Raw genomic sequence first — 24,159 nt, 5'->3', positions numbered from 1 at the left:
ACCAGTGAATTTTTGAAAATTTTTGAGAATGACCCTGTCAAAAATGTTTAGCCAAGTTGATATTTGGTATTATTACTCTTGAATAGCTACAGAATAACATATCCGAAGCACATTGATTTGCAGACCGTCTAAGGGGTAGTTCACAGTTGTGAATTTTTCGAAATTTTTGAGAATGACCCTGTCAAAAATGTTTAGCCAAGTTAATATTTGGTATTATTACTCTTAAATAGCTACAGAATAACATATCCGAAGCACATTGATTTGCAGACCGTCTAAGGGGAATTTTTCGAAATTTTTTAAAATGACCCTGTCAAAAAAGTTTTGCCATGTTATTCTGTTTCTATTGAAGAGTAAGTATTCCAAATATCAGCTTGGCTAAACATTTTTCAAGGTTTCATTCGTGAAAATACTTGCATATACCTCGTCGTTTCATTGATCAGCATAATTAAAGTTCATCTATAATATTATTTTGTACATTGAAATGTCATAAAAACTTGACTGAAGTCGTTCAAGTGAACTCAAAAAGCAAATTCTTGCGTTGCACCCCAAAAACAGATCGATTCGTTAGTTTTAAATTCTACCGACGCCACTGGTCGTTTGGCTGCTGGAATGAATTCGGCTGCTGAAAAGTGGCTGCCAAGTTCACGCCGGTTCATTTATTCCATTTACAATAATCAGAAAACAATTCTTTCATCTACCAACTATTTCAATCTTCGTTTTTCATATTCTACTTGACGTCCACCCCTCACTCGGCTATCGTAGATCGTAAAATTTTCTTTCTAGTGTTAGCAATGTTTCGTCAGGCTCAGGCAAGTGAAAGACTGAATTAGTTCAGTTTAAATTCATTATAGATATAAAAAAAAAACAGACAATATCATTTCTCCAAATATTCTTAATCTACACTACTTTCTACAATTTCCTTCCGTAACCATGACACTCAAAACCAACTCCTTAATCACCTCAAATACCGGTCATAGAGTATCTCCAACATGCGGCTATCCTTGAGGTATGTTCGTCTTCAAACATATTAGTTTATTAGTTAAATTTCGACGGCCTTCTGATACTCCTTCTTGGTCTATCCCTGATTCCAACTGTAGAATCACCTTCATTGCTAGTTAACTCATCTGCTTTCCAACTTTCTTGACTTATACTTGATGAATCTGAAGTTTGACCATCTTCTATATCATTCTTGAGATTTATCTCTGGAACATGAAAATCTTTTTCTTCGCATATACTATCGATGTCATCCATTTCCTTATCTTCTTCATGATTTTTATACATTTTTAGTTGAGAAACAACTGTCGTTTTACTCGATCCAACATCTTTATATAACCTCTCCAGTCTGTAGGTATTGCCACGAAGTTTATCTATAATTACAAACGGTCCCCAATACTTCAACTGTGTTTTGGTCGGTTCACCTGTAGCTATCTTATATCTTTTTCTTTTCACTACAATATCTCCAATTTCATATTCTACACCTTCATATTTCTTCTTATCGTATAACACCTTATACTTTTTCTGTGCTTTTTCGACGTTTTCACACATTCTCAGTCTGATTCTCTTATGATCTTGTTTAATTTCATTTTTTTCTGCGAAATTTTCCATTTTGGCATTTTCAAAACTATGTGTATATCCATATAAACATTCAAAAGGCGAATATCCTGTAGTTTTGTTAACTGAAGCATTCAATTTTCTTTCAATTACATGTATATCTTCACATCAGTTTTCATCTTGAAAATCTATAGATGTTACAATTATTGGCACAATGGACTTCATTTTAATCTCAGCCATTCCATTGGCTTGAGGAACCATTGGCTTGAGGAAACTTAGCAGCGGTCAGCTTATGCTCAATGTCATATTTCTTGCAGAAATCACTGAATTCTCCGCTCGTAAAATCAGATCCTCTATCGCTTACTAGTGTCCGTGGTGTACCAAACTGATTGATGAACATTTCCATCTTCGACAGTCGAAGGAAATAAACTCAAAAACCTTGAAAATGCATCCACGACGACAAAAATATACATTTTTCCACGACTACTCTCAGGAGATAGCCCCAAATCAACATGTATCTTCTGCATAGGTCTTTCAGGCATTTTGGTTGGATGAAGTTTTCCAGGCCTCTTTCCTTCGGTACTTTTTCCATCAAGCATTCAAAACATCCTTGAATATGTCTCTTGACGTATCTTCTCATACTCCAAAACCAAAACTTCTTTGAAATCATTGCTACTGTTTTATCAACCGACCAGTGACCCATCTGATCATGATATTCGATCACAGTAGCTTTTCTCATTGAATCAGGTATGACATCAAGCCATTTTCTCTCCTTATTTACTTTCGTCAATTTGTACAAACGATTATTATCAAGAAAATAATCTTTCGAGCGGTTCTTTTCTTCTTTCAGTTTGCTCTTTATCTAAAATTTCTTTCAGTTTTGAATCATAATTTTATGTATTAACAAAATTATTTGTTCTTCTGTCATTATAACAAACATGACCAATCTTTCATCGTATACATCTTCTATCATTCCGTCTTCAGTTGGTTCTTCAACAGCAGCTCGACTCAAACTATCCACATGTGGCATTTTATCACCATTACGATGTTTCATTTCAAAATTGTATTCACTTAATGTTGTGTACTAACCTGCAATTTGTGGATTGACTGTTCTCTTGGCATTGAGATATACGAAAACTTGGTAATCGCTTATTATAGTAAATTTCATTCCTAAAAGCATTGTTCTCAATCTTTCTACACAACAAACAATCGCTAATAATTCTAATTTGGAAGGATAAAACTTTCCCGCTTCACTGGTCTTCTTGGAAACACAGTAAACAAGATGCATTATCTTTCCTGGCCCCTCCTGTAACAGCATTCCAGCTACGCCTAAACTAGAAGCATCACAGTGTAACTCGGTATTTTTAGAATTTGGATTGAACAACTGCCAAATTGGAGCTTTTTGTAAAATTTCTTTCATTTTCTCGAAAGATTCTTGATGTTTGTCCGTCCAGCCAAAATATTCATATACTTTAGTCAAATCGAGAATTGGTCTAGAAATTTAAGTCATCAGTTTGGAAAATTCGAAAGGCGCATTAACAAGTCCAAAGCACAACCTTTGAAATTCCGCGGTACTATCCGGCGTGATAAAAGCAGTTTTTGCCTTTGATTCTTCATCCAAAGAAATCTGTAAGTATCCCGACATTAGGTCTAATGCTCGCCACTCACGAGGCGTTTTTTCGAGCCTTTGGAAGCCAGGCTTCCAAATGGCAGCTAGTCTACACTAACTGCCATCCCACGCTGCCATCGAAACCTGCCACTCAAGAGGTTGTTTTATTGAGTATCCAGGTCGGATTTCAAATGGTCACAGACAGCTGGCAATTTATCAGGTACCGTCGGAACTTCGTAGCGTACCAAATTCTTGTGCAAAATGAAAGAATTTTTGATAGGTTTCATCGAAAAATATAGGCAGAAAACCTGTCGATGGAAAATAAAAAGTTCAGCATACGCGAACAGGAATATCAAAAATAAAGCCTGTGGGGAACTAGTAGAATATTCCAAAGGAAAATTACAGAATGAAAGAGTAGATGTAAATTTCGGATTCTGCATTTGATACGTAAACAGAAATTTTCTGTACGTATCGAATGAAGAGTCCGAAAGTCGTATCAAAAAATATGTCGGAAACTATAAATGTTATCAGCTAATTTGAAATGAAATTAGCTAAAATATCAGTTGTTATACTGAAGGGGTTTTCCAAAGAGAGCTGTCATTTTGATATTGAAGAAAACGAGTATATTTTAAGAGAAATTAATGAATGCTTATTTAAATGAAAGGAATATTTGTCAATAACGATGGAAAACTATATCAGCCAAATAGAAATTTACATCTACTCTTTCATTCTGTAATTTTCCTTTGGACTATTCTACTAGTTCCCCATAGGCTTTATTTTTGATATTCCTGTTTGCATATGCTGAACTTTTTATTTTCCATCGACAGGTTTTCTGCCTAAATATTTCGATGAAACCTATCAAAATTCTTTCATTTTGCACAAGAATTTGGTACGCTACGAAGTTCCGACGGTACCTGATGAATTGCCAGCTGTCTGTGACCATCTGAAATCCGACCCGGATAGGTACTCAATAAAACAACCTCTTGAGTGGCAGGTTTCGATGACAGCCTGGGATGACAGTCAGTGTAGACTAGCTGCCATTTGGAAGCCTGGCTTCCAAACGCTGGAAAAAACGCCTCGTGAGTGGCGGGCATAATGTACAAAATATCTCAGACCCCGTTAATATTTCTAAACAATCGTCTATATGAGGAATCGAAAAAATTTTTACAACGGTCTGACTGTTCAGTTTTCGATAGTCCAGAACAGTTCTCTTTTCACCCGAACTTTGTGGAACCAAAATAACCGATGACGCATAAGACGCTGTAGTGTCCCTAACAATCCCGCAATCACGCCACTCATCGACAATGTTTCTTATTATTTTGAGATCCTCAAAATTACAACGATAAGGTTTCGCTCTAACTAGTTGATTATTGTCTTCAATATTAACTTTCATAAAATCTGTACATCCTAGCTCATGAATGTTGAGTGCGAAACAATCACGAAATTCATTAATAAGATCTAAAAGTCTATTAGAATCGCAAGTCACAACCGAACCATCAATGTTCAACATATCAACAGTAATAATAATAATAATAATTTATTAGATACCCTCAAAATTTTACAGGGAGTGTCAAAGAATTGTATGATAATCTACATCATAATATAAAAAATGTATAAATCAGACAATAGCTAATAAATAAATACTTCTAAAATTTACAACAACCAATTATAAAACAAATCTAACACATAGGTACCAACTGAAACACAGAAAGATAATGACTAGAACTGGTACCTCATAAATTCATCCATTGAATAAAATGCACATTTAGTGAGTATGGCTTTAACTTTCCACTTGAATGTTTTATAATCTAGTGATGTTAGGGATTGTGGAAGTTTGTTGTATATTTTCATTCCATTGAATATATGCGTGTTTTGAGTCTTCTTCAGTCTATGTCTTGGGGCAATAAAGTTGTTCCTAAACCTGGTCTCATGATTGTGAACCGCTGAGTGTTTGTGGAAAGTATCCCGATTTTTGTGTATATACATAAGACTCTCCAGTATATAGCAGCCTGATAAGGTAAGTATACCATATTTCTTGAAAAGAAGTGGGAGAAGTCCGGACTCATTTTCGATGTTCACCTCAATAAAGTTAAGCCCATTTTCCTGTAATTTCTTGTATTCTGGACTCGAACAGGTATCTTTTGACTATCTTGCTTCCACTTCAAGTCTCTGAAAGGATATTCATTCTTGTATCCTAAATGGAGTTTGCAACCTACATGAACATATGCTATATTCGGAAGTTCTGTAAAAATTCTTCCAACTATCAAATCCATCGCTTGTGCATCATTTGGGACTATCAGTACGTCGACTTTTTCCTCAACATCATCTATTGTCAGCTTCACCTTGGTCACCATCGTACACTGTGTTGGTTGATTTTCTCCAAAACCATATAATTTCCGATCAACAAGAGTGAATGGCAAGTTATTATTAATCAATACTTGATTACACTGCGCTACCTGGATCAATGAAACCAGTAACTGGAAAACGATCATTTATAATTAAATCGCGCAAGAATTTGTCGACTGAATCTCCCAGTTATTTCCTTTATCAGCTAATAATGACTGAGTATGCACAATTGCATCAGTAGAACGATTATTAGAGTTTTCTGTGGTAGATTTATGAACAACCTTTCCTGACGTTGAATTTTCAGAAATATTTTGGTTAGAAGGACAATTCCTTTTAAGATGACCAACTTTCTTACATTTATAGCAATAAAATTTACGCCGAGCACCACCTTGTCCAAAATTTGCTGTATTATTCTGTACAGATTCAGTATTATCGTTCAGTAATAGGCTAGTTGCATCACCTTCTACAAAATTGTTCGGTTTCGAAGTATTTCCTCGAAAATGCTCATGTTTTCTACTACTAAACGATTGTCCCTGACCAAATCGATTATTGTTCTGTAATGGACTCGGATATAGACCCTTAACAGAAACTGATATTTTCTCGAAACGCAAAATTTCATATAATAGTTCATCAGTATCAGTCATTTTGGTGGCCATCAAAACAGAAATATTTTCTTTGTGGTATAAACCAATTAAAATCTGTTCTTTGATTTCATCACAATCGTATTCAAAAATTTGACATAATGAAACTTGATTTTATCTGATCTTTTCATAAACCATTTCTTTGCCGTACCTTTCAAATGACCTTTGGCAGTTTTGAGTTGAAATTCTGCTGGCCATTTATGTAACACTGCCGAATTTTCGATGCTCTTTAACCAATCCATTGCTGCTGCTCCCATGCACTCCCCATTGAAATCATAGATACTATGACTGAAATCCGCCATAATATGAAACTGGGTAGGTTCTTGTTTGGGTTACACATTCTGCTTCTCCAACAATTTCAAGAATTGCTCATCACTGGTTAAACGATTATGTTCCATCAATAACATCATTTCCATGAACTTGTCCATTATATCGGTATTTGTTGCTACAACTTCCTGTCTATCTCCTTCTCCTTCCATTCGGAATAAATTCACCTTATATACCGGGGTTTTCACCATAATTTTCAACCATAATTTGACCCCCCCTTTAACTTACTAAAGTTGTTACTAAAAGAGGTACAAAAAAATATTTTCTACAAAAGAGTCACGAAATCGACTGTTGTTTTTCAAAATGATTTCACCAAACGAAATACATACAGAGTGCGCAACATATTGATTGCAACTTCATTTTTTCAAATGGAACACCTTGTATATTTTTCTATATTTGACTAGCTCTTTTTACCCTGATTTGTAATTTAAAAGTAAATAGTATAAAAGCATTTCAATAAAAATAGAAGTGTATAAATAGTATCTATATTTTTTATACAAGTTTAATCAATCATTCATGTCATGAACAGTTTCAATGAATAGTGACTTTGGAAAGTAATTGACACATCGGCTGATAAATTGGTTCCAATTTTGAAAGTTAGAGTACAACTGTGATTTCAAAATTCTTCATATACTAAATGGATTCTTTGAATTTTATTTCTGTCTTTCGATATGGCTCTTTCATTCACTAAGCTACACTATTTAAATTTATCAACCAGTTTTTTCTGTTTTTTTTTACCAGTTTAGACACCACAGTTAAAATGATCAATAAGAGTTATATTATAAGAATTTTGCAGGCAGGTTGTTATCCAGTGTCCATCAAGAATGCAACAATTTTTGAAGAGCCTTTGGTGAAAAGGAATATGGATATTTTAATGATCTTCAGTAGGATCTTTCATGGTCGACTCTTAAATGAATAGATATCTCTTCATCGGATTTTCTTGAAATGAGATAGCATTTCACTATATTTTTACGTTATATAATCTGAATTCCAATTTATGAAATCATGACTGTATGCGTCCCTTCGTAATAATCGTAATTTCGAAAATTTAGGCTTTCGGATAGAAAAATGATGAAAAAAATTTGAACTGGTTATTTCTATGATGAACCACAGCAATTTTTAGTGATATTTTTGTAACCAGAAATAAAGCCGCGACTAGACGTTCAAGGACTACTTCGATGTCAATAATTCCTGAATGGACTATAAGTGGTAAGATTCCTCGTGAATGTTTCAGATCGGAATTCATCACCTTTCCGAAAAAGATGGGAACAAAAAAATGTGAGGACTATAGAACTATAATTTTAATGAGCCATCTTCTGAAATTGTTTCTCAAGGTCATCCATAAGAGAATATACCGAAAGTGGGAGGAGCAGATATCTCCAACTTAGTTTGGATTCCGAAATGCAGTAGGAACAAGGGAAGCCATATACAAGTTTTGTTTCAACGATGCAGAGATATGAACTGCTTTGTCTATTCATGTTTCGTCGACTATAAGAAGGCTTATGATGGAGTTCGACACCATAAAATGATACAGATACTGGAAGATATTGTCTTGGATGGAAGGGACATTCGAGTGATTGCTGATCTGTACTGGAATCAGTCTGCATCAGTTAGAGTCGGTAATGAAAGAAAAGAAGAGGCCAAGATACTCAGGGGTGTAAGACAGGGTTGCATTCTCTCTCCATTATTATTCAATCTTTATTCAGAATTCATATTTAGGGAAGTTTTAGAAGATACTGAACTCGGCATTCTGCTCAATGGAGAAAGAATTAATAATATTCATTCACGTTCAGTATGTCGACGAGCAAGGAAGTCGAAGCGAATATCCATCTACATGTTAATATCCCTCAATGCGGATGTTGTAAGAAGACTATTATAAAAAATAGTATAAAGTGCAATATTTGTCACAAGTCTTTTCACCCCGGTTGTGGTCTAAAAGTGAAAAAGTGCTGTGATATCGAATTATCAAATCAAATTTCAGGTGATAAAATGAGTGGCAACTCATCACCTATATGTGAAATAACACCTAGAGGCATAAATATGGAATCTACTCATCACGATCTTCTACTCAGAATTATCTATGAGCTGGAATCTAAAAACAATCTTTTGATGGATAAAAATTCCCTGCTTAACTACAAAGTCGAATCTCTTGAAATTCAGATTAAAAACAAGCAGCATGAAATCGACGAACTCAACAAAAAATTTGTCAACATCAGGCCTGATAAGAAACATATTTCGGGTGTTGTGAGTGAGGGGAATTCCGGAGATTCCCATTCACCTGTAACATCCATATCAGCTGCAACAGATGCTCTTCAGCCACATTCTACGAAAGAAGAAAAATGCGTTGCGGAATATTCAACTGCCGCTCCTTTAAGGGTAAAATCTAAGCCCCTGAAGAAATTCACTCTCACTGAAGTTGCTCAGGCTATTGATAAAGTACAGATGTCAAATAATAGTGTAAAGGAAATAAGTAAATCTGCTCCCCGTGATGACCAAAATTCAAGTTCGGAATGGAAAGTGGTGAGAAATAAGAGCCGTAAACCAAGGAAAACACTAGTTGTAGGAACCGGTTCTAGTGATGGGGGCGTGGAGGGCCTAGAAAAGTTCAAAGCGCTTCATGTCTCAAATCTGAAACCGGACACAACTATAGAAGAATTACAGAATTTTCTAAAAAACAAGTTCTCCAATGTCAAATTTGAAAAATTGGCTTCCCGATACCCTGATTCGTATTCTTCTTTCAAAGTGCTCATTCCCAGTACTGAATATGACAAAGCTCTCAATGGTTCCAATTGGCCAAATAAGGTCACAGTACATCATTTTTTCCACCGAAGAGGGATGAATCGGGATCGAGAGGATTGATTTCTGGTGTTAGTAATGAATCTTTAAGAATTATGCAGCTGAATACCCAGTGTATTACTAACAAACTGGATGAATTAGAGTTATTATTAGTGGAAACAAATACTGATGTATTAAGTATAGCCGAGCATTGGTGTTGTGAGGATGGTATTGTTTCCATGGTTATTGAGGGCTATGATCGAGCAGATTGCTTTTGTCGCAACTCCAGGGAACATGGTGGATGTGTTTTATATATTAAAGAAAATTTAAAATTCAATAAATTGAAAGTTTCAAGGTTCTCCGTGAAAATGCACGTCGAGATTTGTGGTGTTGTGATTTCGGATCGAGGCATTCGTCTAGGTATCATTAGTGTTTATCGACCGTGTAATGGTAACTTGGAACTGTTTCTTGATAGACTATTTTCTGCACTACAGTCATGTTTTGTAAACGTTGATCATATTTTTCTATGTGGAGATTTGAACATAGATTTTTTAAAAGGTAATTGTAAAAATTTTAAATTATTGAAAGATGTACTAGATTGTTTCGGTTTGAAGGTGACGTCTCAGCATGCTACTAGAGAGTTCACTAACATAAATGGTCATACTAGTATTTCAAAAGTGGATTACATATTTACTGATGTCTATCCAAATAACTATAGAGTTGTGGTATTCGAACCCCATCTTAGTGATCATAAAGCAATATTACTTGAGGTAGATTTCAAACCGAAAAACAAAAAAAAGTTAGAAACGTACTCATTCAGAAATGTTAGTCAGGATAATTTAGATAAATTTGCGGCCTCTCTGTCTAAATGCAATTTTGCTGATCTCTATTATTATAGTGATATTGATAGGTGCTTTGAAGCATTTGTAGATAATATTCAATACTATTTTGAACAATCCTGTCCTATATGTAAACTATCGTCGGCCAGTCCAGTGAAAAGATGGATATCACCTGAGATAGTCCAAAGTAAATGCAACTTGTCAAATCTTCATTGGCTTCATAGGCATATTGGTTCCTCTCTGACATTTAATAATTACAAAAAGGCCAAACATCAACATAAGGCACTAATGAAGACCTCGAAATATAAGTTTTATGGTTCAACTATTGATTCTTCCCTAAATAAAAATAAGACGGTTTGGAATATTGTGGATAATCTTACTGGGAGATCAAGTGGTGGCCAAAATGATGTCACCGTACATCGTAATGGGATTATGTGTAGCGATTCAAGTCAGTTAGCTAGTATTTTTGCTAAACATTTTTCCACAATTGCTGCTTCGAAATTGATGGTTCGTTATGGAGATCAGTTATCACAATCTTGCACATTGACTCCTTTGGTGAACAGTAGTTTTTTCTTCAATCCTGTTTCTAAAATCGATGTTGAGGATGCCATTAAAGTTTTAAAAAATAAAAAAAGCGTCGGTATCGATTTCATATCTGCTAAAGTTTTGAAGGTCGCAAGCCATTTTATTAGTGAATACTTCGCATATCTCATCAATGCTTCAATCACAACGGGAAGGTTCCCAAATGTTCTTAAGAAATCCATAGTAATCCCAGTATTAAAAAAGAGCAATCTGAATGACATAATGAATTATAGACCAATATCCATTTTGAGCGTGTTTTCCAAAGTATTCGAAAAGATAGTTCTCACCAGGATGATGTGTTTTCTGAATAGATTTAACATAATCCATCCTGCTCAGCACGGTTTCAGGAGCGGTCATTCAACCCAATCAGCTGCTGTAAATTTTTTCGAATCCGTTTACGAGTGTTTGGATAGGAACTTGTCCGTGGCAGGTCTATTTTTTGACTTATCTTCGGCTTTTGATACACTTTCTTTCGAGTTCATACTCGAAAAGTGCTATAATTTGGGCTTTAGGGGCGTATTCCTGGACTGGTTGCATAGTTACCTAAATGAAAGAACTATGTCTGTTAAAGTAGGATCTACGTATTCTGAAAATCACGATATTGGTCTTGGAGTTCCTCAGGGATCCGTGCTAGGACCCCTTTTATTTATATTATTTATAAATGATTTGCCTATAAAATTAGCTTCTTTCTTAATAACGCTATTTGCTGATGATGCGTCTGTGGTGGTTTCTGGCGGGAGTCCTGAGGAACTTCGGAGTACCTGTGAATTTATTATGTGGGAATTTGTAAACTGGTGCCGCTCAAACAATTTGATGGTGAACGTTGATAAAACTGTATGCGTTTACTTCTCTATAAAAAATAATGAAGTTAGTACCTTTAGTTTGAAATGTGGGGATAACACTATCACAACATCAGAAACAACTAAATTTCTTGGAATCCATGTGGACAGAAATTTAAGATGGACTACTCATATTGACGTGTTATGTAAAAAATTAAACAGTTCAGTGTTTGCAATCGCTAGAATTAGGAATGTTTTACCTAGGTCCTCTGTAATGAGTGTATACTACAGCCTGGTATATAGCCATCTGTCTTATAACATTTTGCTCTGGGGAAGTAGCCCTGACTTCTCCAGAGTTTTTGTAGCTCAGAAACGAGTATTACGTACAATATTCAACCTCAATATGTTAGCGTCTTGTAAGCCAGTCTTTATTGGGAATGGAATCTTAACCCTACCCTCGATATACATTTTCAAATGCTTACTATACGCAAAGGAAAATGAAGACAAATGGATGAAATTATCAAGTCATCATAATTATGTAACTAGAAATACGCAAATTTTTCTATTACCTAAACATAGGACCCATAAATTTGAATGCTCTCCATTGTACCGAAGTATTAAGTTATACAATCATTTGCCACCATCTGTGAAGTCTTTGAATTTAAAATTGTTCAAAAAAGAAATCAAGAACCTCCTCTTAAAAAAAGGTTTCTATTCTGTAAATGAGTATTTATGTGACTCCTTAGTTGTTTAGTTTTCTTATTGTGACCTGTCCTATACACCATGTAGTGTCTTAAAGGATTAAATAAAATTATTATTATTATTATTATTATTAATATCCGATACGCTGACGATACGGTGATTTTCGCGGATAGTCTGGAGGCACTGCAGAAGCTGATGGATAAACTCACAGCATCGAGCCAACTATGTGGCTTCGACATAAACATAAAGAAGACGAAACTGAAGATCATCAGTATGAAATACATAAACACTTGTCAGTTTAACATCAATCAGCAACAAATAGAACTAGTACGCAGCTTCACTTACCTCGGAACAAATGTGAATGAAGAAGGAAATACGCTGCAGAATTGAGAAAGCCAGATCAGCGTTCGGCAGGATGAAAAATTTGTTTACAAGCCATCATATAACACTGAACACCAAAATAAGACTTCTGCGTTGTTACGTATTTTCCGTCTTGTTCTACGGTGTAGAATCGTGGATACTCATTCAAGCCACAACAAAGAAGCTTGAGGCATTCGAGATGTGGATCTTGAAGATAACAATAATAATAATAATTTATTCAAGGGTAGCGGTAGGAAATCCCTAGGGATTCACCCATCAGGAGAGTTGAATCTACTCCTGCCCACCGCAGATTCCAGGATCTCCCTGAACCGAGAAGCTGAAACCTGTCGAAGGGTCCCTTTCCAGGGTAACGGACGAAGCCGTGTGGAAAGTAGCTCAAGAATTCTCCCACCGTAGCTCTGCGGATCGTATGAAGCGATCAAAGGCCGTCTCCCCACGACACGGAGGAACACATGAATGATGGTGAATTTGAGGAATAGGAATATAGAGCCGCTGCCTGAGGTTCGTCAGAGCGTGTCTGGAGCCGGCGCTGGACATGACAGTATGCGGGACGTCGGTGACAGAGTGCTAAGGAGACGGACGTCTGTCGAACAAAATGCTACGCCTCCACAATCTCAACATTCTAGGAGAAGAATAATTCGAGTTTCTCCGAACGCTGAAGGTGCTGTGCTGGATCCCCAACCAGCACTCACCTAAGCAGGTCTACCAAGAAGACGCATGAAATGGACAATCGATAAATGAAACGATCATGCGCATTTACTATGAAGTGACTAATACGGAAGAGGATAAAATGGGCTACCGGCAAAAGCTGTTTGCAGAATTCCACGGAAACTGTCCCGAACTTCAAGTTTCTGAGCAGAGTAGCCGACCAATACCGGGTCATATTGAGAAATGAACTTGTACCCGATGAGAGACTTTACACCATAAAAAATGAAGTCCAACTGAGGCTACAAAATAGAAACCTCACTAACAACGAAGCGACAATTGAAGAAAACTACGATTGTGCTGAAAACCAACACAACATCAATGCACAAATTAATACTGAGTAACAAAACAGCGGAGATTTGACACTAGTAAGAGATGAGCAACGGCGGATCATACAAACTGCAACTATTGAAAAAACTCTCACATATTCTGCACATAATGAACAGAGAGATAATTCCACCATTTCTTTGGAATGACCAGTCATTGTATCTTATTACCTATACTGTGCAGCCTCTACAATATCAGCAGTGCTCGGCGTAAAGATTCCATCATATGCAACCAAGCCTTCAAGAAGCATAGAAACTTTTTCATGATTTACTTCAATTTTAAGAAGGCTTTCGACTCACTTCCACATGGCTGGGTGACGAAAATATCGGCAATATACAAGATCCAATTATAACAAATTTTCTGAAGCTTGCAATGGACAATTGGAAAACGAAAATCGAGCTTCCAACGGCAAACATGAAAACGGCAAACAAAATGCTTGACGCTGAACCCACTCTCTAAACAGCTGAATGCTACTGAAAAGGGTTTCAACATTAGAGGAAATAATAATACTACCACCCTTAATCATTTGCTGTACAGTGCATCCCATTTTGGGTGAGACAGCCAGGTTTCTCGCTTGTTATTTAAGATAGAGCCTTGCGGTTTTCACGTTCCTGTCCTACTTTTTCGTGAAACTCCAGTTAGTCTAATCAGATTTTGCATAACTGTTTCCGTTCAAGAGATACAGGGCGATTTTGGAAATTGATACTTTTCGGACCCCTCCTTTATCTCCGAAGTTATTAGAAATAATACTGAGGTAAAAACTACGTCTGAATCAGAATTCTGCGTAGAATTCAGTGGCGTACTCAATTTTTTTTTCGGGGTATGGTTTTGAAGATTCAACACAAACCTATATTTTTTTTAATGAAACACCATGTATATCATTACTTCGTTGAATTAGTTATTTTTTTTCGTTCAAAATGATGTATGATACTATGTAGGTAGAATGTTCAGAAATGTTGAAAAAACACTAAAACATCGAATAATGTTGATTTTTTGTTAATGGGCAAGACCCTACAACCTATCTCGAAAAGAAAACCAAAGCTCTCATCACTGCCTCGAAGCTTCCGATAGAAATCAGAAAATCTCTCATCCCAAAGGAAAAAATCTTCTCGAACCCCTCGAATCTACGGACTACCTAAAGTTCACAAACCGGACATCCCTCTTCGTCCAATCGTCAGTGCCTTTGGATCCCCAACTCATCATCTTGCTAAATACTTAGCTTCTACACTTCAACCACTAGCTGAAGAATCATCATCGCATGTAAAGAATTCTTTTCACTTCATCGAAACCTTAAAAACGTATCAAATCCATGAGTCAGACATTCTTGTCAGTTTTGACGTCGTATCTCTTTTCACCAATATTCCACTCAAAGAGTCCCTTGAAATACTGGAAACCAAACATCACATATCCCAGGATACATTGACCCTCATAAACCATTGCATGTCGAACACGTACTTTCTCTTTCAAGGTACATTTTACAAACAAGTGAAAGGTGCACTCATGGGATCTCCACTTGCTCCAGCCATCGCTGATATTTATATGGAGAATTTTGAAACCAACGCTATCGAATCGTTTCACCTGAAACCTACTTGCTGGCTTCGATATGTGGACGATGTCTTCGTCATATGGCCACATGGACCCGAAACTCTCCAAGACTTCTTTGATCATCTGAATAATATAAACAGCCATATCAAATTCACTATGGAAGTTGAAATCAACAACTCACTCCCTTTTCTAAATATCCTCGAAGCAAAATCCAACGATTCCTTTACACAAACGATTTACAGAAAACCAACCCATACAAACCGCTACCTGAATGCAACTTCACACCATCATCCGTCTCAAATCAACTCCGTATTGAACTCCTTAATCCATAGATCCATAAAACTGACAGATAGCATATACATTCCAAAATAAATCAACATCCTCCAAACCGCCCTACAACAGAATGGCTACAACAGTCAACAAGTTCAGAAAGCCATCAACCGACATCAGATCCATACACAACAACCCAAAAATCCTCCAGAAAATTTCCCTCATAAAGCTTTTCTACCTTTTATCGAAGGTGTCATTGACAAAATCAGCCGCATCCTACAAAAACAGGACATAAAAACAGTTTTCACAGCCGATAACAAAATTTCCAAAATTGTTCGAACACCAAAGGATACGATCGACAACGAGTCTCAAGGTGTATACGAGATACCATGTTCCGCATGTCCTAGAACATACATAGGACAAACCAACAGACGTATAACTAACAGAGTATACAGGGTGGCCACTTTTTCAATGGGATTGTATTGGTAACTTATAAACCATAAGAGTTAGAAGGTCGGTCAAATGGAGAAAAAGTTGCATGCATAGACGCATTATCAAGCAGTTCAAACAAATCGAGATTATCAGGGTCGGTTATTGAGATATCATAAGAAAAGTGAATTCTGTCATTTTGATTTTTCTTTTCTTCCCACTTTATTTCAAATATTATCAAAAAATGTTACAGGAATTTTTTATTCGACAGTAAATTGATCTCAATTTGACGTAATCAGATTTCGTATCCAACGTTTCGTGCTCTCTGGGCCACCTTCAACCTCATTTTTTTCAATACGGACCTGCATATTTTATGACACTTTTCGAAATAACTTTTAACGCTGAATTCAACGATATATCATACAATGTCATTCAAAGTTGATTTTCAGGTGATTTTGACCCTTATTCAATTTTCTTTGGGTGGGATCTGTAGTGAATGCAATTTATCAAAAACTGCTGTTAATAACATAGTCAAGAGACGCGAATACTTTGATTTTAAATTTGAATACCAAGCCTTGCAAAACTTATATCGTAATGATATCAAAATAAAGTTCGATTCTGTAATTTGTCTCAACGGAACAAATGACAAATCCAACAATAGTGATTTCTCGCGAGAAGATTGAGAATGTATTTGGAAGTTATTCAAGAAGACGAAATAAGCAAATGTATTAGAAGTATGGGTTCCAGAACCGTTGAGTGCATTTTACAAAATGGTGGACATTTCGAACACTTACTTCATTCATTTTCATTTACTTTCGAATAATCATTCGATTTTTCTTTCATTAAATGATAATTCGTTTAATTATTATGAATTGAAATATGTAAATAATAATTACTTGTTTCTTGATTTGATTCTGATATGTTCCATTTAGTTCAAGATGAGTAAGTTGATTTTCTCATCGAAATGTATTGCATGTTGTTAATTAAACTAAAGGTACCTAAACGTAATACAGATCCGACCCAAAGAAATTTGGATAAGGGTCAGAATCACCTGTAAATCAACTTTGAATGACATTGTATGAAATATCGTTGAATTCAGCGTTAAAAAATATTTCGAAAAGTGTCATAAAATATACAGGTCCGTATTGAAAAAAATGAGGTTGAGGGTGGCTCAGAGAGCACGAAACGTTGGATACGAAATCTGATTAAGTCAAATTGAGAACAATTCACTGTCGAATAAAAAATTCTTGTAACATTTTTTGATAATATTTGAAATAAAGTGGGAAAAAAAGAAAAATCAAAATGACAGAATTTACTTTTCTCATGATATCTCAATAACCAACCCTGATAATCTCGATTTGTTTAAACTGCTTGATAATGCTTCTATGCATGCAACTTTTTCTCCATTTGACCGACCTTCTAACTCTTATGGTTTAAAAGTTACCAATACAATCCCATTGAAAAAGTGGCCACCCTGTATGAACACAAACTCGCAATACGCCAAGGAGATCCAACATCTGCCCTATTCAAACATTACTCTGAAACAGGACATAACGTTGATTTTGAGGGATGCAAGACCATCTCTGCAGAGTAAACTCTCAGGATAATCCGTGAAATACTCGAGATCGAAAAACGACCTAATTGGTCAAAAATTACCCGTCTCATGGCAACACATCGATCGATAAATCAACCCCCGACAACAACCTGAACGACAGTTCAGCCTCATACCACCCGTAACAGATATATATATATATATATATATATATATATATATATATATATATATATATATATATCGGGTGTCCCAAGGTGAGTGGCCTATTAGATTATTATGGAAACTATTGATGGTAAAGATTTCAAATTTTGTGGATAGATATTTGGCCATGTAAGGTACATTTTTAAAATAATTTCACATTTCCAGTGTTGCCGGATGTACGACAATTTGGCAACAACTTTGTTATTTTGAATAGGACATCCGGTATTTCTATTTTTTTTATGATACTCCATAAAATATTAAATCTATTCACTCTTATTTTTCCATCCCTATCTTTAACGGTTTTCGAGTTATTAATTATTTTTCGAAATTTTAGATCAAATTGGCGTATTACGAAAATGACTCTAGTTCGCTCAATATTTGAGATTTAAGTCAGAAATTTTGCAAGTCGTTAGATATTGATTTGATCTGTGTCACTGCTTTTGAATTATGGTTGTCAATAATACAGGACGGACCAAAAAAATTCATCATTTGCCAAGTTACAAAATTGTGAAAAAGTCTATTTTTTCAAATTAGACACCTAGTATATTTTTCAATTTTTGGAATCAGTACAACACACTCTACAATTTTTCTATTCACGTCCCTATACCTATCTCAACTGGATTCCGAGTTATATAGTTAAAGATAGGGATGGAAAAGTAAGAGTGAATAGATTTAATATTTTATGGAGTATCATAAAAAAAATAGAAATACCGGATGTCCTATTCAAAATAACAAAGTTGTTGCCAAATTGTCGTACATCCGGCAACACTGGAAATGTGAAATTATTTTAAAAATGTACCTTAAATGGCCAAATATCTATCCACAAAATTTGAAATTTTTACTATCAATAGTTTCCATAATAATCTAATAGGCCACTCACCTTGGGACACCCGATATATATATATATATATATATATATATATATATATATATATATATATATATATATATATATATATATATATATATATATATATTATATACTCGATTATTATATACTCGAGAGAACCTCTATATTGCCCCTCATTATTTCGGTGAATGGATTGGTTGAGTCCCACCTCGTTGAAAACACCACACGACTACAGCTAAACACAAGCTTGATCAGCCAAGCTCAGAAGGAGGTAATTTTGGCCACAACACATATAGTCAGGAAGTTCTTAACTAGCTCCTGAGACAACCTTGGCTTCGTCGGCCCGGTTGGCTCAGGCACCAACCCGTTAAACGGTGATTAAAAAAAAAAAAATATTTTTATATATATATACAGGGTGATTCACCTATTAGACGTTTATAGAAAACCAATTATAATTTTGAGCTGAAAATTTGCATATTGGGATTTGAGACAATGATACTTCACCCTAAAATATTTTCAGATCTCTACAACTTCCGGTTATACCGGAAACAGGCTGCTACTTCCTTATTTCAAATGGCACACCCAGTATAATATTGCATCATTAGATAGCTTTTTTGATGCCAATTTCGGCAATATGCCATATCTTGGGTGAAAACTCAACGGTTCATGAGTTATTGGGATTCTTATGAAAAAAATGGTGGAGAAGAGGACTCACATTTTTTCGAATATCTCAGCAGAAAAAGCTTTTTTCGAGGAAATATTTGTTTTTTAGATTCTGCAAATACGTAGTATTATAAGACTGTTCGGAGTTTCAACCAAAAATGTACAGGGTGTTCATAAGAAGATCATGAACTTGGACAACACAAATTCATCAAAACTCAAGATTTTCAAATCAGAACCTATATTTTTTTCTTTTTTCAGTAGATTCTACGTACAAAAATAGTAGGGGTTGCTTAAGCAAACCCTTTACCTAAAATGAATACTTTGAGAGTTATCGAGGAAGAACTTTGAATGAGGAAAAACCGCTATTTATTTATTGAGTTTACCCAAGGTATAGGGTATTGCCGAAATTGCCATCAAAAAAGCTATCTAATGATGCAATAATATACTGGGTGTGCCATTTGAAAAGGGGAAGTAGCAGTCTGTTTCCGGTATGGCCGGAAGTTGTAGAGATCTGAAAATAATTTAGGGAGAAAGATCATTGTCTCAGACCCCAATATGCGAATTTTCAGCTAAAAATTATGGATAGTTTTCCATAAACGTCTAATAGGCCATCTCGGTGAATCACCCTGTATATATACGTGGGTTCTTTCCGGTCACCCGGACGTGGCGTCAAGGGTGATCCGGTAATGCTGTTAGTGAGGATATAACATTTTTCTTATTATGTTCACGGTGCCCAGTATCACCGCCTTCTGCATCCACATAGTAGTATTTTGCGGCAACTTCAACTCAAGTAGATGTTGGGTGGTTTTCTTGTGGTCGAGACCGTTAGCTGAAACTATCAGGGGCATTGTTAAGTTTTGATCAAGGTTCGTAGAACTCAGCGCCGCCATTGTCCAAAGATTCACCCCTGAAGTTAGTTATAGTGTGACGGCGACTTTCTTCGGATTGTTGATTATTTACTATTTCCCTTCAATATTACCTCGGGCGCCAATTGCGATAGGTTTTATAAGGTCGCAATTCCTTACGTCGCTCACTATTATCGACCCTGGGTAGCTTTTAAATAGTTGGAGAAGGGTTCGATTCAATCTAAGGTAAGAGCGATTGACCAGTGGTGATTTATTTCGCTAAATGGCAGTAAATGTCTATAGATAAATAAAAGACACCCTGACGAAACACACTATATTTAACAATATCCGTTCCCTTATGTACAACACCAAATTATATACAATACTATCCTATATATACAATAATGAAAAAGGCTACTAAACACCAAAAGCAAATATTTACAATGCAACACGGTACGGAACGAGAAATAAGCGAGGTGAGCAGGTGGCGTATATCAAGCAGCAGAAATGAGTAAGCAGTGAGCAAGCAAATTGAGCGATGATAAAAACGGTTAAGTGCGGACAAGCGTGGAAAGCATGCAGATTGGCGTGTGAAATGCAGTCTAATAAATCAGATGTGACTACCTATCCTGTGTTCCGTACGGTCCGGTTCGATACCTCTTTATTAGAAACAGCAAGCCTGAACAATATCTTCGAATCAGGTCTTGTATCGGCGCATCCACCAAAAATTGATATTAAGTCAGACTGGGCAGGGTGACTCACCGAAATGACCACGGTGATCCGTGAATCGGAAATAAGCGACCCCGCTCCACAAGATAAGGAATTCTGTCTGGTGGTCCCAAATAAGAGTTGCTCGCAATAAGGGACCCGACACACAGATTCCACCTGAGAAAGTTGGGTCTTAGAAACAGATTTCAATCAGGGTATTTGTCGGCGCATCCACCAAAATAAATCTAAGAAATAAATTTCGTTCGGGGTATACTCTGGCGCATCCACCAATTCCAGACTCGAGTCAGACCGGACAGGGTAATTCGCCGAAAAGGCTGCTGTGATCCGGAGATCGGAATTAAGCGACCCCTCTCCCCAAGATAAGGAGTTATGCCTGGTAGTTCCAAATAAGAGTTGCTCGCAATAAGGAACCGGACAGACAAACTCCACTTGAGAAAGAAAGATCTAAGAAATAAATTTCACTCAGGGTATACTTCGGCGCATCCACCAATTCTAGACTCGAGTCAGACCGGACAGGGTAATTAGCCCAAAACACTGCCGTGATCCGGAGATCGGAAATAAGCGACCCCTCTCCTCAAGATAAGGAGTTCTGCCTGGTAGTTCCAAATAAGAGTTGCTCGCAATAAGGAACCGGACAGACAAACTCCACTTGAGAAAGAAGGATCTAAGAATTAAATTTCGTTCAGGGTATACTGTGGCGCATCCACCAATTCACGACTCGAGTCAGACCGGACAGGGTAATTAGCCCAAAACACTGCTGTGATCCGGAGATAGGAAATTAGCGACCCCTCTCCTCAAGATAAGGAGTTCTGCCTGGTAGTTCCAAATAAGAGTCGCTCGCAATAAGGAACCGGACAGACAAACTCCACTTGAGAAAGAAAGATCTAAGAAATGAATTTCGTTCAGGGTATACTCTGGCGCATCCACCAATTCTAGACTCGGGTCAGACCGGACAGGGTAATTAGCCCAAAATACTGCCGTGATCCGGAGATCGGAAATTAGCGACCCCTCTCCTCAAGATAAGGAGTTCTGCCTGGTAGTTCCAAATAAGAGTTGCTCGCAATAAGGAACCGGACAGACAAACTCCACTTGAGAAAGAAAGATCTGAGAAATGAATTTCGTTCAGGGTATACTTTGGCGCATCCACCAATTCACGACTCGAGTCAGATCGGACAGGGTAATTAGCCCAAAACACCGCGGTGATCCGGAGATCGGAAATTAGCGACCCCTCTCCTCAAGATAAGGAGTTCTGCCTGGTAGTTCCAAATAAGAATTGCTCGCAATAAGGAACCGGACAGACAAACTCCACTTGAGAAAGAAAGATCTGAGAAATAAATTTCGCTCAGGGTTTACTCCGGCGCATCCACCAATTCACGACTCGAGTCAGACCGGACAGGGTAATTAGCCCAAAAGACCACGGTGATCCAGAGATCGGAAATTAGCGACCCCTCTCCTCAAGATAAGGAGCTTTGCCTGGTAGTTCCAAATAAGAGTTGCTCGCAATAAGGAACCGAACAGACAAACTCCACTTGAGAAAGAAATATCAAAGAAATAAATTTCACTTACGGTATACCTCGGCGCATCCACCAATTAACGACTCGAGTCGGACCGGACAGGATAATTAACCTTAAAGACCGCAGTGATCCGGAGATCGGAAATAAACGACCCCTCTCCCCAAGATAAGGAGTTCTGCCTGGTAGTTCCAAATAAGAGTTGCTCGCAATAAGGAACCGAACAGACAAACTCCACTTGAGAAAGAAAGATCTTAGAAATAAAATAAATTACAAATAAATCACACTCGGAAAGTATCGATGGAACACAGGAAAGTCACCGATAATACAGACAGGAATAAAACGGTTCTTACCAATCCTAAGAATTTCCCACTTCACTACACGAACTCAAATTCTTTTCGTGTACGGGCTAAGTGTCAAATTCACGAATATAAAATACGGCACTAAAACGTCCAACGTTCAAAAGAAAAATTGCAAACTAAAAATTAAACTCTAAATTGTTACTCAAGAAAATCCGCTCAATAACTATGAAAATATATAGCTCGAAGACGCCGACAGGAGTAAATCGGAAAATATCTTAATACTTCGAAGACACCGGCAAGAATCATCCTCCTTTTCCGAAATATTTCACTTGTAATCTCGGTTGGAAGGGGAAAATTTCGAGTCTCAAAATCGGCGGTGTACCTATGAAAAACGAACGACAACATGTAAAAAAGAACATATTGAAGAGATAACGTCTATCGCGTTGTCGCTCGAAAGTTTTTATACATAGGCTGATATTTTAAATTGCATCGTTATATTTTCATGAAATAAATAAATCAGAAATTATTCCAAATGAAAATTTCTGAATTGGACGAAAAATACCTTCACTGCTCTCAATTAAAATTTTATTTTCACCTACTCATATGACTGGTAGAATAATGATGGAATTCCAAACCTGGGGCAAATTATACTGGGCGATTCTAATAAAATAATTATTGAATTCTAAACCTGGGGTAAATTATACTAGGTGATTCTAGTAAAATAATTATTGAATTCTTAACCCGGGCTAAATTATACCGGGTGATTCTAGTAACGAATTTCACTTCGTTACAATAGATAATTCCGAGCACTTTATGAATGCGCTGCGCACAGTCGTCCTTATAATGACGGCTGGCTATAATGATAATTTAACTATGTCCGTTTTATCTGTAGCACTTCTATGTTCTTAACCCTTTTCGATGGTTCGACAAAAAGGTCGAGGTGGGGTAAGAAATCGAACTTCACTTGAATCAATTCGAGTTCAAGTCAGCTTCGTAATATTCAACACAGTCTAGTAAGTACAAGTCAAGTACAGTTTAGTATAGTTCGTCGTTGCTCTCGTCCCTTGAGACACAGTGTTCAGCTTGCACATTTCAAGTTAGTTAAATATTGGCCTAGTCGCCACGTGGTTAAAAAAGACCCTTCAGTCGGTCATCTTCATTAGTACCCTAGTCGGTAAATTGTAATTGGATAAGTGCGTGGAACTGATTCATAGTTTTCGATAACTAGTTAAGCGAATCTTGTAAAGTGTACATTGTGTAATTGTATATATAAACCTACTTCAATAAATAGTGTGGAAAATTTCATGGTCCTTCGAACTCCAACAACTCAGCACCTAACAGTCCAATTTATGTATGGATGATCTACATCTAATATCTACATAAATTTGATCCTTCGAGCCGGAAATAAATTTGATCCTTCGAGCCGGAAATAAATTTGATCCTTCGAGCCGGAAATAAATTTGATCCTTCGAGCCGGAAATAAATTTGATCCTTGGAGCCGTATATAAATTGGAGATATTTCTGAAGAAATTATCAACTTCCACAATTGAAGTATCACCCACGTGCCTGAAGCAGACATATTGGTTAACTTAGAGGTTAACTTTATCAACGCATGCGCAAAGTGTGGTGAATTCTTTCGCAACAAGAGGTCGCTGTCTAAGACGTATCGTTCCTGTCCAGAATCCATTTTGGTTC

General features: G+C 36.6%; 1 protein-coding gene across 4 annotated transcripts in view; it reads left to right on the top strand.

Moving 5' to 3' along the window:
• The window catches only part of LOC123676494 (RING finger protein 207-like), a 305,011-nt gene that overhangs the window by 5,471 nt on the left and 275,381 nt on the right, over positions 1 to 24,159 (top strand). The window lies entirely within an intron of this gene.

Source organism: Harmonia axyridis, chromosome 3 (assembly GCF_914767665.1).
Source record: "Harmonia axyridis chromosome 3, icHarAxyr1.1, whole genome shotgun sequence".
Lineage (NCBI taxonomy): Eukaryota > Metazoa > Arthropoda > Insecta > Coleoptera > Coccinellidae > Harmonia > Harmonia axyridis.
This window is presented reverse-complemented; position numbering and strand designations above follow the sequence as displayed.